Genomic DNA, 13,778 nt, shown 5'->3' with positions numbered 1-13,778 from the left:
TAATGTTTGGATTTCCACACTTGGACAGAATGGGTGAGATTCCACAACATGAGACTAAAGATATGTCTATAAAGAACTGTATTCTTGGCCTCTCCTTTTTTTTTACCTCAGAAACAAAGGACTGCTAGCTCAAACCATAACTCTCGAATTTGCTGCTGGTGATTGCGTGCTGATAAAACCTGACATGAGGAAAAAAAAAACTTAGCCAAGCCTGGGACAGACTACCAAGACTGACTGACCACTCTTACCAGCCTTAACCACCAAACCAAGCATGCCACACTAGCAGACATGAAAGAACCCTGAAGGAGATGAAGAAGTAAAGACCAAAAGACTCTCTTCTATCCCCAGAAGATAGCTGTAAAACTACGGGGGAGGGTGAAAATTGTTTGAAAAAAGTTTTGTTTCTTTGCCTCCTTCACAGAAATTGTAAGGTCTTCTTTCCTGTCTCATTTATATTGTAATCAGTTTAATGTATTCATGTAAGAATTGTATTTGAGAATGGCTAGCACAGCAAGTTCCGAACACCTTAGTTTTCTGGCTGGTGGGAGGGAAATTTTGTCCAAAATGTCTGTATTTTCTGTATTATAGAAGCAGCTACACACACACACACACACACACACACACACAAAGAGAGAGGGAGAGAGAGAGGCTCCATTCAGAATTAGATTGAAACTATCTCCTTGACTTAACTCCACAAAGCTTTTCCTAGGTTGATTTTTGTCTTTGCACAAAAGCCTAAACAGTGATATCTCCCTTTTAATCCCATCTGGGAGGGTCAGTTCCCCTCAGGCAATTCCCCCACTTGAAGAGTAGCAGAAAGGATCTTCAAAACTCAAACCCTATGACTCAATTAAAAAAAAATGATGTTGCCCAGTTGCCCAGTAAAGCAGGACATGTTGCACTGGTAGTCTCTGATAGGAGTCCCTGGGCTCATTGTGTGTAACTTTTAAAAATACTAAATAGTCTGGATTGCACACTAGCTAAACTCAATTTGGCCTCACTAAAATAGGAGCCAGGGCAAGTTAAAGAAATCCCTTGGAAATGGGCAGCCTGTACTTCTTTAAAAGGAAGAATCCTTCAATGGCTGTGAAGTTTTTTTTGGGACTTCTGCTTGCTTGTAGTCTGGAAGCTCACAGAAAGTGATATCAAACACCTGAAAATAATTGGCATGGTAAATTGGATATTGTAAATTTCTTTCCAGAAATTGTGCCCTGGTTGCTAAGACCTTCATGGTTGAAAGCTCTCTGGGAGCCACTGAAGGGATCCTTCTGCTGTCTCTTTCAATGCTTTTCCATCAGAAAAATTAAGTTTCCCTGATCTGACCAATTTTATCTTTTGTCAAAAACATGTGCGTTCCACTCACATTTTTTTGAAAAAAAAAGGAGGGATTGTAGGAAGTTATCACCTAGCCCTCTCCCAGAAAAATGAAATATCCTAGGAAATATTGATAAGGCAGAATATTATATTTTCCTGGATGTGAAAAAGGGAGAAACACATTTTAAACACTAAATTCCTACAGCTTCCTGCCCAGCCCCACTTTGTCAATGGGCCATTAAGAAGGCCAAGCTAGTCCACTTTACATAATAAAGAGTTCAGCTCCAGGGGGATGGGTGTAGAGTTCTGGCAGTGACAATGAAGGCATGATAATATAAGCCTTTACTCAACTGACCACATGGCATCTGAACTCAATCAAACCTGGATTCAAAACAGCCTAGAGGGTTGCCCCTGCATGGGCCCATGTGAGTCTGGCAACCAATCAGAATACATTTCTTACACAGGAACAGGAAACAGATAGGTGGGGCAGAACAGATTATAAAAAATCCCTGCAAGCCCTTCTTCAGCCCTTCTCTTCCTTTCCCTTCTCTTCTTCTCCACCAACATTGAAGCATGTGATCACTTTTCTGTTCAGGGCTCAAGCCATGTGGTCCTGTCCACCATTAAACCATCTTTCCAAGCACCCTCCATGTCTCCAGTGTCTTTTTCCCCACTTGGAGCCGAACCCAGAAGGACATTTCTTCCAACAGAAGGATCAAGGACAGGTTTCACACATCCATTGTAGACTCTGTAGTACTTGCTCTTGTAAATATGTAATTTATGCAACTTAATTGTATTAATATGACAGTGCAGTTAATTACTGGACTTTAATCAGGGCCGGATTTTCCTATAGGCTAACTAGGCTTCAGCCTAGGGCCTCAAGATCAAGAGGGGCCTTTTATTTTTATTTATTATCCGTGCCACATTTTTTATAAAGGTTAGTACCAATTACAACATGTTTCATTTAATATATTGATATATATCACAGTAATGATGTATTTTATTATCTCTCATGTAATTTACAAACTTAAAAATGGGAGGTGAAAGGGCCCCATAAGTGGAATAGCCTAGGGCCTCTTTTCATCTAAATCCGGCCCTGACTTTAATCTACCAACCGCCAGAGGCAGGGCAGATAATAACATTAGTTAATATTTAAGAAATTCAGGGAAAGTGACAATTTGCTCATGGTGAACACACTGTCAACTAGCCTCTTTGTAAACATTAAAACAACATCTTGCTTTCCCCTTATAGCCTATCTATCCCTCCACCCCAAAACCTATCAAATATTTCTTAAGACTACTGCAAATCTGATTTATTTTTGGCAGGTTAGAAACTCAGGACATCCACTTTCAAAATAATATTCTGGCCCTAGTACATTGAAAGTGTGTTTGTGTGTGTGCTTGTGCGTGTAATTCTTTCACTATTAGCGAAATACTTTCATCATTAGTGAAACAGATAGATTAAATCTAGTATTCTATAATAAAGCAACTCCCATGATTCAGTGTATCTGCCTCCTTTTGAATATACTGAATGAATCTGCTGGATATCTGTCATTTGTGCTTTCAAAATACCTGATGGAAATCCTGAATAACTGCTTTCTTCTGAAAACAAGTGTAGGCTTCTGTTTCACTCCAACAATTTTCCATTAATAATAGATATAAGGGTGATTAATCACAATACAATAGCAGAGTTGGAGGGGACCTTGGAGGTCTTCTAGTCCAACTCCCTCCTTAGGCAGGAAAACCTATACCGTTTCAGACAAATGGCTATCCAACATCTTCTTAAAGACTTCCAGTGTTGGGGCATTCACAACTTCTGGAGGCAAACTGTTCCACTGATTAATTGTTCTAACTGTCAGGAAGTTTCTCCTCAGTTCTAAGTTGCTTCTCTCCTTGATTAGTTTCCACCCATTGCAATGTACAACGGAGAAAAACAATATGAGGTTTACTGATGAGTGAATAAAATTACACTCGTTTCTTTAAATGTTCCCCGCCCAAGCTTTTTACATCATTAATAAATATAATTGACACTGGCAGTTCTCAATAAGTTCTCAATGTACATTAGCAAACCATGGTATAGTCTCAGTTTTCACATCCAGGTTCTCTCTGAAATCCAACGTGAAATATTTCTTGCTTTTAATAAAGGTACATCAAAGGAGAGAAAGGTATTCATATTCATTTAAGTGACAAATGTGAAGTTCAGGTAAATATAATCTTATCTATACTTATAATCTAAGAAGAAATACCCTTCTAATCAATGAGAGTTTCCTTAGAGTGAAGTTTGACTCCTGGTTTCGTGAAGACAACAGGGAAGTGGTTTGCTGTTACCTTCCGGAATGTTTTGTTGACTTCCGAGGCTTTGGCATTTCTTGATGGTATGTATTAACCAGGTCCATCTTTTCTTTGCTTTTCCAGAATCACCAAGGTCAGCAAAATACCACTATCTACTCAACACCCATTATTACTAAATAAATGTAGATTTAGGTCAAATCAAGGTTAATGTAATTCACGGTATAGTTTCATCACTATAGGGCAAATGCATTAAAGCAATGAGAAATTAAGGAGGTGGCACAAAAGGAGGAAAGTATCTCTTCCAGAGATACTTTCCTCCTTTTCAAGAGGAATATTAACAATTTCATTTTTAAAATTGTATTAAAAATCAGCAAAAACATACATGAAGCACAGAATATTTTATTATTTACCTGAGCAGCTGTTGCCTGGAACAAACCCTACAAGGCAGGGTACAAAGGCAGCTTAATTTTTACTTTAAGGATTAGCAGTTTAATTTTAATTTAATGTTGATGAAGAAACTGCAGAAACTTAGGTAACCCAGGAGACATGGCATGGCTACATAGAGGGATAGTATTAGTGTTAATTCTGATGTATTGTCAAAGGAAATTGGAAAGGGAAACACAGCATTAATGTACAGAAATGCACACCAAATGTACATGTGAAACTAGATCACATTTTCACACATCTTTGATGATGGACATGATCTCCCCTAAATATTTATTATCATGTGCTAAAAGTATTTAAAATGTGTGTAACATAATCACATAGTCAAGTCATATGAATAGTGTCACTAGGAAAATCCATAAAGATCAATTCATAAGTGAGACTAAAAGTACTTTATTGTTGGGTAGGTCTTTGAGCCAACTTCAATAAAGGGCAAATGTTAGTCTTCTCAGTGGAACTGGTGATTATGATGCAAATGTAGTAACTCAGGGTTCTAACAAATTCAATGCTATAATTTGCAGAAGAAAAAGATCTTAATGGTGTATTTTTGTGCTTATGTTAAATCATGAGTTCATAATTTATATACATCCAGGGCTTTCTGCGCAGTCCTTAAGATTCCCTTATTTGCTGCCATCTTTTCAGTAAATTGAAATTAAATTTTTAATTCAGTTTTAGTACAGGATAAAGTGAAAGAGGGGCAGCAATGGAAAATCCATTAGGAAATTCTATATTCCATAATGTTGTCCTATCAAGATCATCATTTGCCAGAGCTGTCAGGGGGTGGGGGGCGGCAATACAGAATGAGCATCTTCTTTACAACCCTGCACCCCACAATCTTTCAAATAAAGCATAAGAGTTGCATGAACCTAACCCAGCAAATGGTAGGGTTTAATTGAAAAGAAGCATAAAAAATTAAAATTAGAATTTAAATAAAAATTTAAAAAGAGTTACAGAAATGTAAAAATAAGATACAATTATAAAAGTTATATAAATTATAAACTAAAAGGTATTAAAAGCAAACGTTTCTAATATTTATTTCTAATATGTTTTGTATCTAAACCACAATTTATTTTATGTACATTAACTTCTTATCTTGTCCCACTATGGATCTTTGTCATAACAATTTTTGAAAGAGTGAAGGTTACTATGCTGTTTGTAATTTTACCTGGACTAAATACTTATATCAATCATTTGTAATTTCTATGGGTATTTTGACTTTTTAAAATACAAAGGCAGTTTTGCTTTTCAATTTTTTTAATGAATAGGATTTTTAAAATACTGTATACAATTGTGTTTTTCTTTAATTCTTCTTTTAAACCCTATTTTTTCTAGCCAGATACCTCAATACTATAAAGGCCAGAAGGTGATTTTATAAAGTTAATTTTTCATCCTCAAAATCACTAGTTAATTAAGTTCAAGGTGTAAGATCTCTTTTTGTCTCATAAGCTAGAAGGAAGACAGATCAAGATATTCTGTTGGGAAAGTGGGTGGTGGCAGCCTTAAATTATCAGCAAGCTGCAGTAAGGCATGTAAGCAGGCCAGGATGTATAAAATTCTAGGAAATAAGGATTAAATACTCCACCATTAACATTAGGTACTCAGTCGTCTCTCTTGCTACACTTTCTAATTGGCAGAACAAAATAATTATTTTCTTGTGTGGGGAAAGATAATGCACGACAAAAGAAAGGAAGGGCAGTACATGGTTACTTAAAGTAAATTGAATCTTAAGTGCAATATGCTTCTGCATAATTATATGTAAGAATGTAGTTGTAAATAAGCCTATTGTACTTAATAGTTTTATTTTGCAACTAGACAACCCGTGACCAATTGGGTCATTGTTTCATAAATGTTTCCTTACCTAAAAAGAGAAGCAGATTGAACATGGGCAGGCAAAAATGGGGGGGGGGGCGCTCTTGGTGATTTAAGCTTGGTTGTTTTCTTGCAAAAGTTTTATTACCTACACCTTATAATCAGTACTAGTAAAAAGTAGGGTTTGCTCTCAGTGTATATTCTAATGGTTTACAATCAAGTAAACAATATCCCAATCAAGGAGGTGCCAAACAAGCCAACAGTATACAGCCCAACCAAAGAACCTCTAAGACCACCCCAGGGCAAACCACTAGAATATAAACTGAGAGCAAACTCTATCCTTACTAGCACTGATGGTGTTACCTAGTTTGGGTAATGAAACATTGCATGAAAACAACCCACTCGGAGAATACCAAAGACCCCTCATTTCAACCCTGAGCTACAAATATTCTCCTTTATTGGAGATCAGTGGAACCAGGAGAGACTTTCAACTTTTGGCTGGCTTTCCCATTGAATTTCTTTGTAGGAAGCTGGAAATGTTGGAAAGGATCACATGACTGCAGCCACTATTGAGCAGTACAACTTTGCCAAATTTCAATCCCATGGAAGTCATGGAGCCTGGATTTTGAACATGTTTTTTACGTTGGCCCATTTGAAGTATATTGATTCAAAAATGGTTGCCCTATGGTATGTTGTTTTGCCTAATCCCAATCAAACTGATACAAGTGTTTTCCTGGTATATATAGATAAGCATGCAAGGGATTTGACTGTACATTGTAGTCCTATACATGTACTTTGCAGTCTGATGCATTTTAATTGAGATGAAACACCTTAAATATGTGCTATCTTTTAATATCACTGAAGAGTTTCCAGCACTAATATCTCATTGCACTTTAAGATTCTTTAATAAATAACTCATTACACTTAAGTTCCTCTCAGATATTCTTGCTACTACTACATCTCCAGGCAGGGCTACACTCACCCTTGTTCTTAATATATCTAACTGTTGTAAATTGAGTTAAAAATAAGTCATCCTGAGGCCTTAGAGAGAAACATCATGGAACCATATTTAGAATTCATAAAATTTCAGACTATGACTTATTCATAACTTAAAAGCAAAGTTTACAGATTTAAAAACAAAGATCAAAATATTAAAAAAAAATATTAAAATTCAATTTCCTACAATTTTATGTACTGATTTAACCTGCCTTTATCATTGTTATAAATAACTCACGGTGGTGAACATTCCTAATACTCCTCCTACTTTCCCCACAACAGCAGCCCAGTGAAGTGAGTGGGGCTAAGAGAGTGATGTTACCCAAGTACCAGTAACTGAACCATAACTTTAAGATAAGGCAATTTTGCTATATATATATATGTGCATACCAGAGATGACAACAGGTTTAGAACTTGCTTGGTTCCCTCCCCCCCCCCCCAAGTAAAGATATTATTTCCATGTCATAATTCTCAAATAGCAGTTCTAGCCGTTGGTATCAAGTCAAACTTTATTAGGATTATTTTACGGAGATTCCAAGATAATAATGCCTTGATATAATTTTAAAAGGTTTCTTCTTTAATAAACTGGATGGCTTAGAACAGTGTTTCTCAAACTTGGCGACTTTAAGTCCTGTGGACTTCAACTCCCAGAATCCCCCAGCCAGCTATGCTGGCTGGGGGATTCTGGGAGTTGAAGTCCACAGGACTTAAAGTCGCCAAGTTTGAGAAACACTGGCTTAGAATTTAGACATTCAAATTTAAGCATGTTAAAAAGCAATGTTTATTGGCTTACAGCAATAGACTTCTTTATTTTTCCATTATGAACTATGTAAATATTGCTAAGGCATAATCTTATTCCAGAGAACCCCAATAGCAATCCAGACCAATTTTGAGAATGAGTCCTTTATATGTTTGAGACATTGTTTTATAAAATAAAGCAACTGTGGCAGAATCGGAGGCTACTGTATATTTTCCTGACCACTCAATCCATATATACTATAAAGAAACAAAGAAATGCGATACAAATTCCATCCCCATGGATCAGAACAAACAGTAATGGAAATTTTCTAATTCCAAGATTTTAGATAAATTCCAACTCATATTTATATACTCTCCACTAGTTCAATGAGCATAGGCTACTGTGTTGCCTGTAAAAGTTTGTCTACATTAATTATTATTTTCTATATCTTGAATTGTTTAGAAAAATGAGAAGATGAGAATTTATCCAATACAGAGTGTTTCAATAAGACATCCAAGCTTTGCAAATGGTTGCTTAACAAAGCTGTGTGAGCCATATATACGTAAAGAGTAAAATTGTAAAAGCCCGCGTTCTGGATTGTGCTGCAGTCTCTTCTTCATTTACACATAGCCATTTAATGGTGCCCATTTTCCATTAGCACTTACCATCTTAGACAGATCTCCTTTCAGTGCTTTGATAAATTTAATGGAAAAATCTTCAACAAATACATTCTGCTCACTTATATTCTTGCATTACTCAAATTCCTAGTACCTTTAGATGTCTTCAGCAGGCAGTTATTCCAGATATTACCAATATCCCGAGGCTATACATATCCTGGCTATACATCTCGTTGGCTTGTTCTCTCTCGGTTCACCCTATAAGGTTGTTTTGACAAAGCAGGAAACAAATTACAATGAGTCACCATAAGAAGAACTTGAGCAACCAGTTCTTGAAGGGACAAAGGCATGTTTTAGAATGTCCTTTCTTAGAGTTTAATGGAAGACTTTTAAAGTCTTATAGCCATAATTTATGAATTTAAGAAACTTTCTTCCAGAGTTTTTTCTGTTTGAATGGGCAAATCTGTGTGCCTATACAAATAACATGGTTTAATTCCCCTTCCCCTCCCTGGGGAAGGGGGGGCACTTAAAAATCTCTTTCCAGCCAATTAATATTGCAGAGGGAAAATTATATCTTAGTTAACCCAACGTTAGGGTTTTTAGAAAGATCTAAATCTATTTGATTTACAAAGAATAAGCTTGTTGATCAGTGCCATAAATATATAAATATATATTTTCTACCTTTGCAAAGCAGTGGCTCAAATTCTGTATGGTGCAGAAGGGTGCAATAATCTGTCTGTTAATGTTTTTTATCATCTCTGTGCAATGATTCAGACTGAAATCAGTCCCTCTATACTAGTCAGAGTGCATTTTGTCCCCTCACTCTCCCCGATTTTACAGTAAAGCAAGGGGAATCTCCCACCTGCCATACAGCTCCACAGGCCAGCTGTCCAAATTGCTCCTCTTAGATCATTTTGTTACAGACCCACTGAACATAGTCAGACTTAATTCTTCATCGGGGCTTATGTTTTTTCCACTGGAGGAAAATGTATTATTTTAATAAATAAGTTGGAATTGCCATTATGTGCATGGTTTTCATTATGAGATACGCTGTCAGTAAAAAAAAAATATAACCCTGCCAATTCCAGAATGAATACAGAATGCTTATATAGAAAAATGCTCTCATCAGCAGTTCTCTAGAGTTTGAATACTGTTGCAAAGCTGCACAGTCCAAAGATTCTGCAGAATACACACTGCCTGGCATTGATTAGGAACCCTGCGTGAAGGCTGGAAGCCGACTGTCACTGCTGGAATTCCTCAAAAGCAACGTCAGTCAATGTAGCTTTATGAATAAAATCTGGCACCGGGCAAAATTATTCTGCTTTTGGCAAGCCCCAGTGGATTTATTTTCAGTTATCCTTCTTAATTCCTCTGATTCCTTGCATTTTGTAGAAAGGCAGGGATCAGCAGAAGAGCAAAGTAGCAGGACATCCATTCACACAGTCTTTCTGTAAGCGGTGAACCCTCACACCAGGTGAACTTAAAGCCAGGCAAATAGAAATCTTTCTAAATCATCAGCCATGTTTGAATCAAGGCTCCAGCATCTTTCTAATTTCAGTTCGATAGCCTTGATCTATTAATTGAACAGCCATAGTGTATAAAGAGTTGCTGGAAGGCAGGCAGACAGGCATGAAGGAACCTGGAAATGCATTTAGTTCAATTGTGTGACACAGCCTATTACAAGTGTATCTTCCAGTTGAGAGTTAGCCGAAAGAGCAGAAAAAGGCATTCTGTGGCTGGATTCACACACTGTATTAAGCCATAATGTGTTTAATTTTGGCAGAGTTTGTATTGATTGGGTAAAACAAGTCCTGGCTTGTAAATTATGGTTGATTATGAAGCCAGACAGTAGTTACTGCAACTTTTCCCAGCCTGTTGGGATATTTATATGGGCTGGGCTTCAAAATCCAACTATTCTAGCTAGCATTTGGACTCTAATGTATCAGGAGATCTGCTTGAAGAAAAAGGGGTTGAAACCAGAATGTACTTCACAATTAAGGGGCAGCCATTTCATATCAGGTCAAACTATTTGTTTATTGTCCTTTGTTAAAGTAGGAGTGTCAAACTTTCAGCCCATGGCCTGGATGCATCATGCACTGACCACATCCACATCCGGTTTAGCAAAGGGGGGGGGGGAGTCGTGATACGTCACATGACGACGCATGTTTGACACCCCTGAGTTAGAGCATTCAACTTGCCCAGTCAACTTAGCTATACTGGCTGGGGATTATGAGATCTGTAGTCCTTGCTCAGACCCCCATTTCAAGAATGGTAAAGGATGGGCTAGAAGGACTAACAGTGGTTCTCTCACACAACATATTTCAAATCACTGTTACATGATGTTTAAGCTATTGTTGCTAGGAATGGAACTGGGAGTTTTCTTCATATAAAGCACATACTTTTCCATTGAGCTATTATATGTTTCCTGTTATCTCTGGTACAAAGAAGCAAAACACTTGGATCTCAAAATCCTTTTATGGAGCATTTTCAAATTTTCAGAATCCTTTATGGAGGCATCTTGACACAGTGAGTGGCTGAAACTACTTCTATTTCCTGCCTTTCAATCATGCTTCCCTCCTGAAGTATGCCAGATATTGTTGGGAATTTTAAAAATGTATTTGGGGAAATTAAGTTGTATGATGTAATTGTATAATTTTTCCCATGCTTTGGCTTACACATCTGCCTTAAAGTGCTAATTGGGAACTCTGCCATCTACCTTGTTGTTTTCAAACAGATTGGTTTTTTTAAAAAAGAAACTTGGCTCAACATTTGTAACATGAGTAAGTTTTTGATCTGATGCTAAGTTAATTTTAGGTTGTTTTTGAATTACCCAATATATTCAGGGAAAAACAAATCTCGGACTTGGTGAAGAAGCTAATATAAAATATTGGACTACCCTAATGCAATTTAGGATTGCAAAGCTGATATAACTCTGCACATCGATATTCCTGCTCAGGGTTCATTAGAGAAAGAAATGAGAGGGAGAAAAGAGTTTGTCTTCATGACCTGTAATCATAAAACTGAAATTTTAGAGAGGGTCAAATGTAAGCATAACACTAACCCCAACTTCTATTGTGATTAGTGTTCAATATTCTATGTAATAAAAACTTTTTCATTCAATGCAAGATACAGATCACTGATTTTGGCAAATTGGAAATACTGAGTTGTTCCATGCTAAAGACTTAAGAAATAGAATATGCTGAATTGTTCCATTTTTTAGTGTAGGACTTTAAGGAATTTGGATAGCAAGTTTTTGTTAAAGCAAGCCACTTATAAGAGGGAAAGTTTATAATATTTCGGAAATAATAGCCATATAACTTTAAACAGGAATGTTTAGAATAACTGTTAGGAGTTCCAATAGAAATTTTTAGAACCCAAATGCAGAAACAAACCTGCTCCCACAAAACAATTGAAAACGAAAAGCAAGAAAACAGGATTATAAACTCATGTACTATATACTGCTAAGAATTTATCACTTTACAGATTTTTTTCCTCTACATAATAAAACAACACTTCTAATGTTTACTCAGCAGTGAAGTCTTCTAATGTCAACTCGTGTGTCTATTTGGGATTATAATGTTGCTTTGCTGAGGATAAGTGTACATTAAATATTTAGAAAGTGGCCAATAATTTGGGAATAAAATAACATGAAAAAAACTTCAACTTGTCACTTCCAGGTTTAATAAACAAACACAGCTTCTTAAGAAAATGGCAAAGCTATGGTCAAAATGATTAGTATAACTATGATCTCAAAATTAATCTGACAGCATTTTGCACATGATATCCTCAATGCTTTTGCCATTGTCATTCTTAGTAGCACAGATTATCTCAGTTTAAGAGAAAACACAAAAATGTGTTTGTCAGAAGCTAAAGTGGAACGGATGCATACAGGACAGAGAATACAACTATGCAGAGCAAACATTCTTGAGGAGACAGACAGTGCACTTTCAGCTGAATAGATCAGCATTTCTCCCATCACACCAACTCCTTCACAGATGCTATGAAGACATTTCTTTCTCCAAAGACTCAAATGGAAGAAGGGTGTAGATAGACATCCAAGGTCCATGGCGAAGAGGTATGGAGGTATTGTTTGTGGTATGTCCCATTGCTTGACAGCTTACTGGTAGTTTTCAATTTACAGCCACCTTTAATGACTGTTCAAAGTTACAAAGGCACTGAAAAAAATGACAACTGGTCTTCACAGTTATGACCATTGCAGCATCCCCATGGTCATGTGATTAAAATCTGGGCATTGGCAACCAGCATGTATTTACAGTGATTGCATCATCCTGGGGTCATGTGATCATCATTTGATACTTTCCTAGCCAGCTTTCAACAAGCAAAGTCAATGGATGAAACACAATTCACTTAATGACTACATGATTCATTTAACGACTGCAGTCATTCACTTAAACAATGTGGGTTTAAGTTGTAAAATCAGATGCGACTCACTTAACAACTACCTTGTTTAACAGTGGAAAGTCTGGTCCCAATTGTGATCATAAGTCAAGGACTACCTGTCCTTGCTTGCTATCACTGCCACAGAAGAAGAATGGAGTTCTCTCTTTTCCCCCCTTTTTGTCCCCTCACCTGCCTGTGTGCAAATCCTTGCTATCTATAAGAACATTGAGAAAATTTACCTCAGGAGAACATTTGGCTTTTCAGTAGAAAGAGTTCTACATTCACCAGTTCTCCACACAAGGAACCGATTCCATGCAGGTGTTTGAATTTCATACACATATATAATAGCAATAGCAATAGCACTTAGACTTATATAGCAATAGCATTTAGATTTATATACCACTTCACAGTGCTTTACAGCCCTCTCTAAGCGGCTTTACAGAGTCAGCATTTTGCCCCAACAATCTGGGTCCTCATTTTACCAACCTTGGAAGGCTGAGCCAAGGGCTATATGGCTTATTTTTTTTCAAGCCACCTTCAGTTCTGAAATGTTTCCAGTTTTTCACAGCTTTTACTCAACCCCACAAACCTCATGCTTTCTTTTACCTCAGGGCCAAATTAAATGCGCAGCAGCTGCTAAAACCAGCAACTAATCCCTAATTTCCTCTGTCTTGTCTAACAGAAATTATCCTTGGCCTAAGTCATAAGCTTTCATACAGTATGTCTGGGTCTACTAGAAATGTGAAGCCTAGAGAAAAATATAACAAACAACATGGTGACAGCAAGTAATAAGCTAGTCAGTCAGGGAACCTCTTCAACTGGATAGTGCTTGACAAAGATGCTTGAAAATTTGTCCACCCCAAATCCATTTTATCAATAATACAAGTGGAAAACAGCGGCCTGGGCGTAGTTATAAGTTGTAACTGGGCAATATATTAGGCAGGGAGAGAGATAAACCACTTTATCTGTATCTGTTGGTTACTGTATGGCATGTTCTCTTCTATTTTAATTATTGTTAGGGGAACTATTTCTGCATTTGTACCCTAATACATGCACCAACATTGACATAGATTAGTATTGCATCAATGTTTGTCCTTGGAGGAGATGAGATGTTTCCTCTTTTGGAAGGGACATGGGGTGGCTCAGTGACTAAGACGCTGAGCTTGT

Source organism: Natrix helvetica (assembly GCF_964273705.1).
Source record: "Natrix helvetica genome assembly, chromosome: 3".
NCBI lineage: Eukaryota > Metazoa > Chordata > Lepidosauria > Squamata > Natricidae > Natrix > Natrix helvetica.
Note: the sequence above shows the minus strand (reverse complement) of the source record.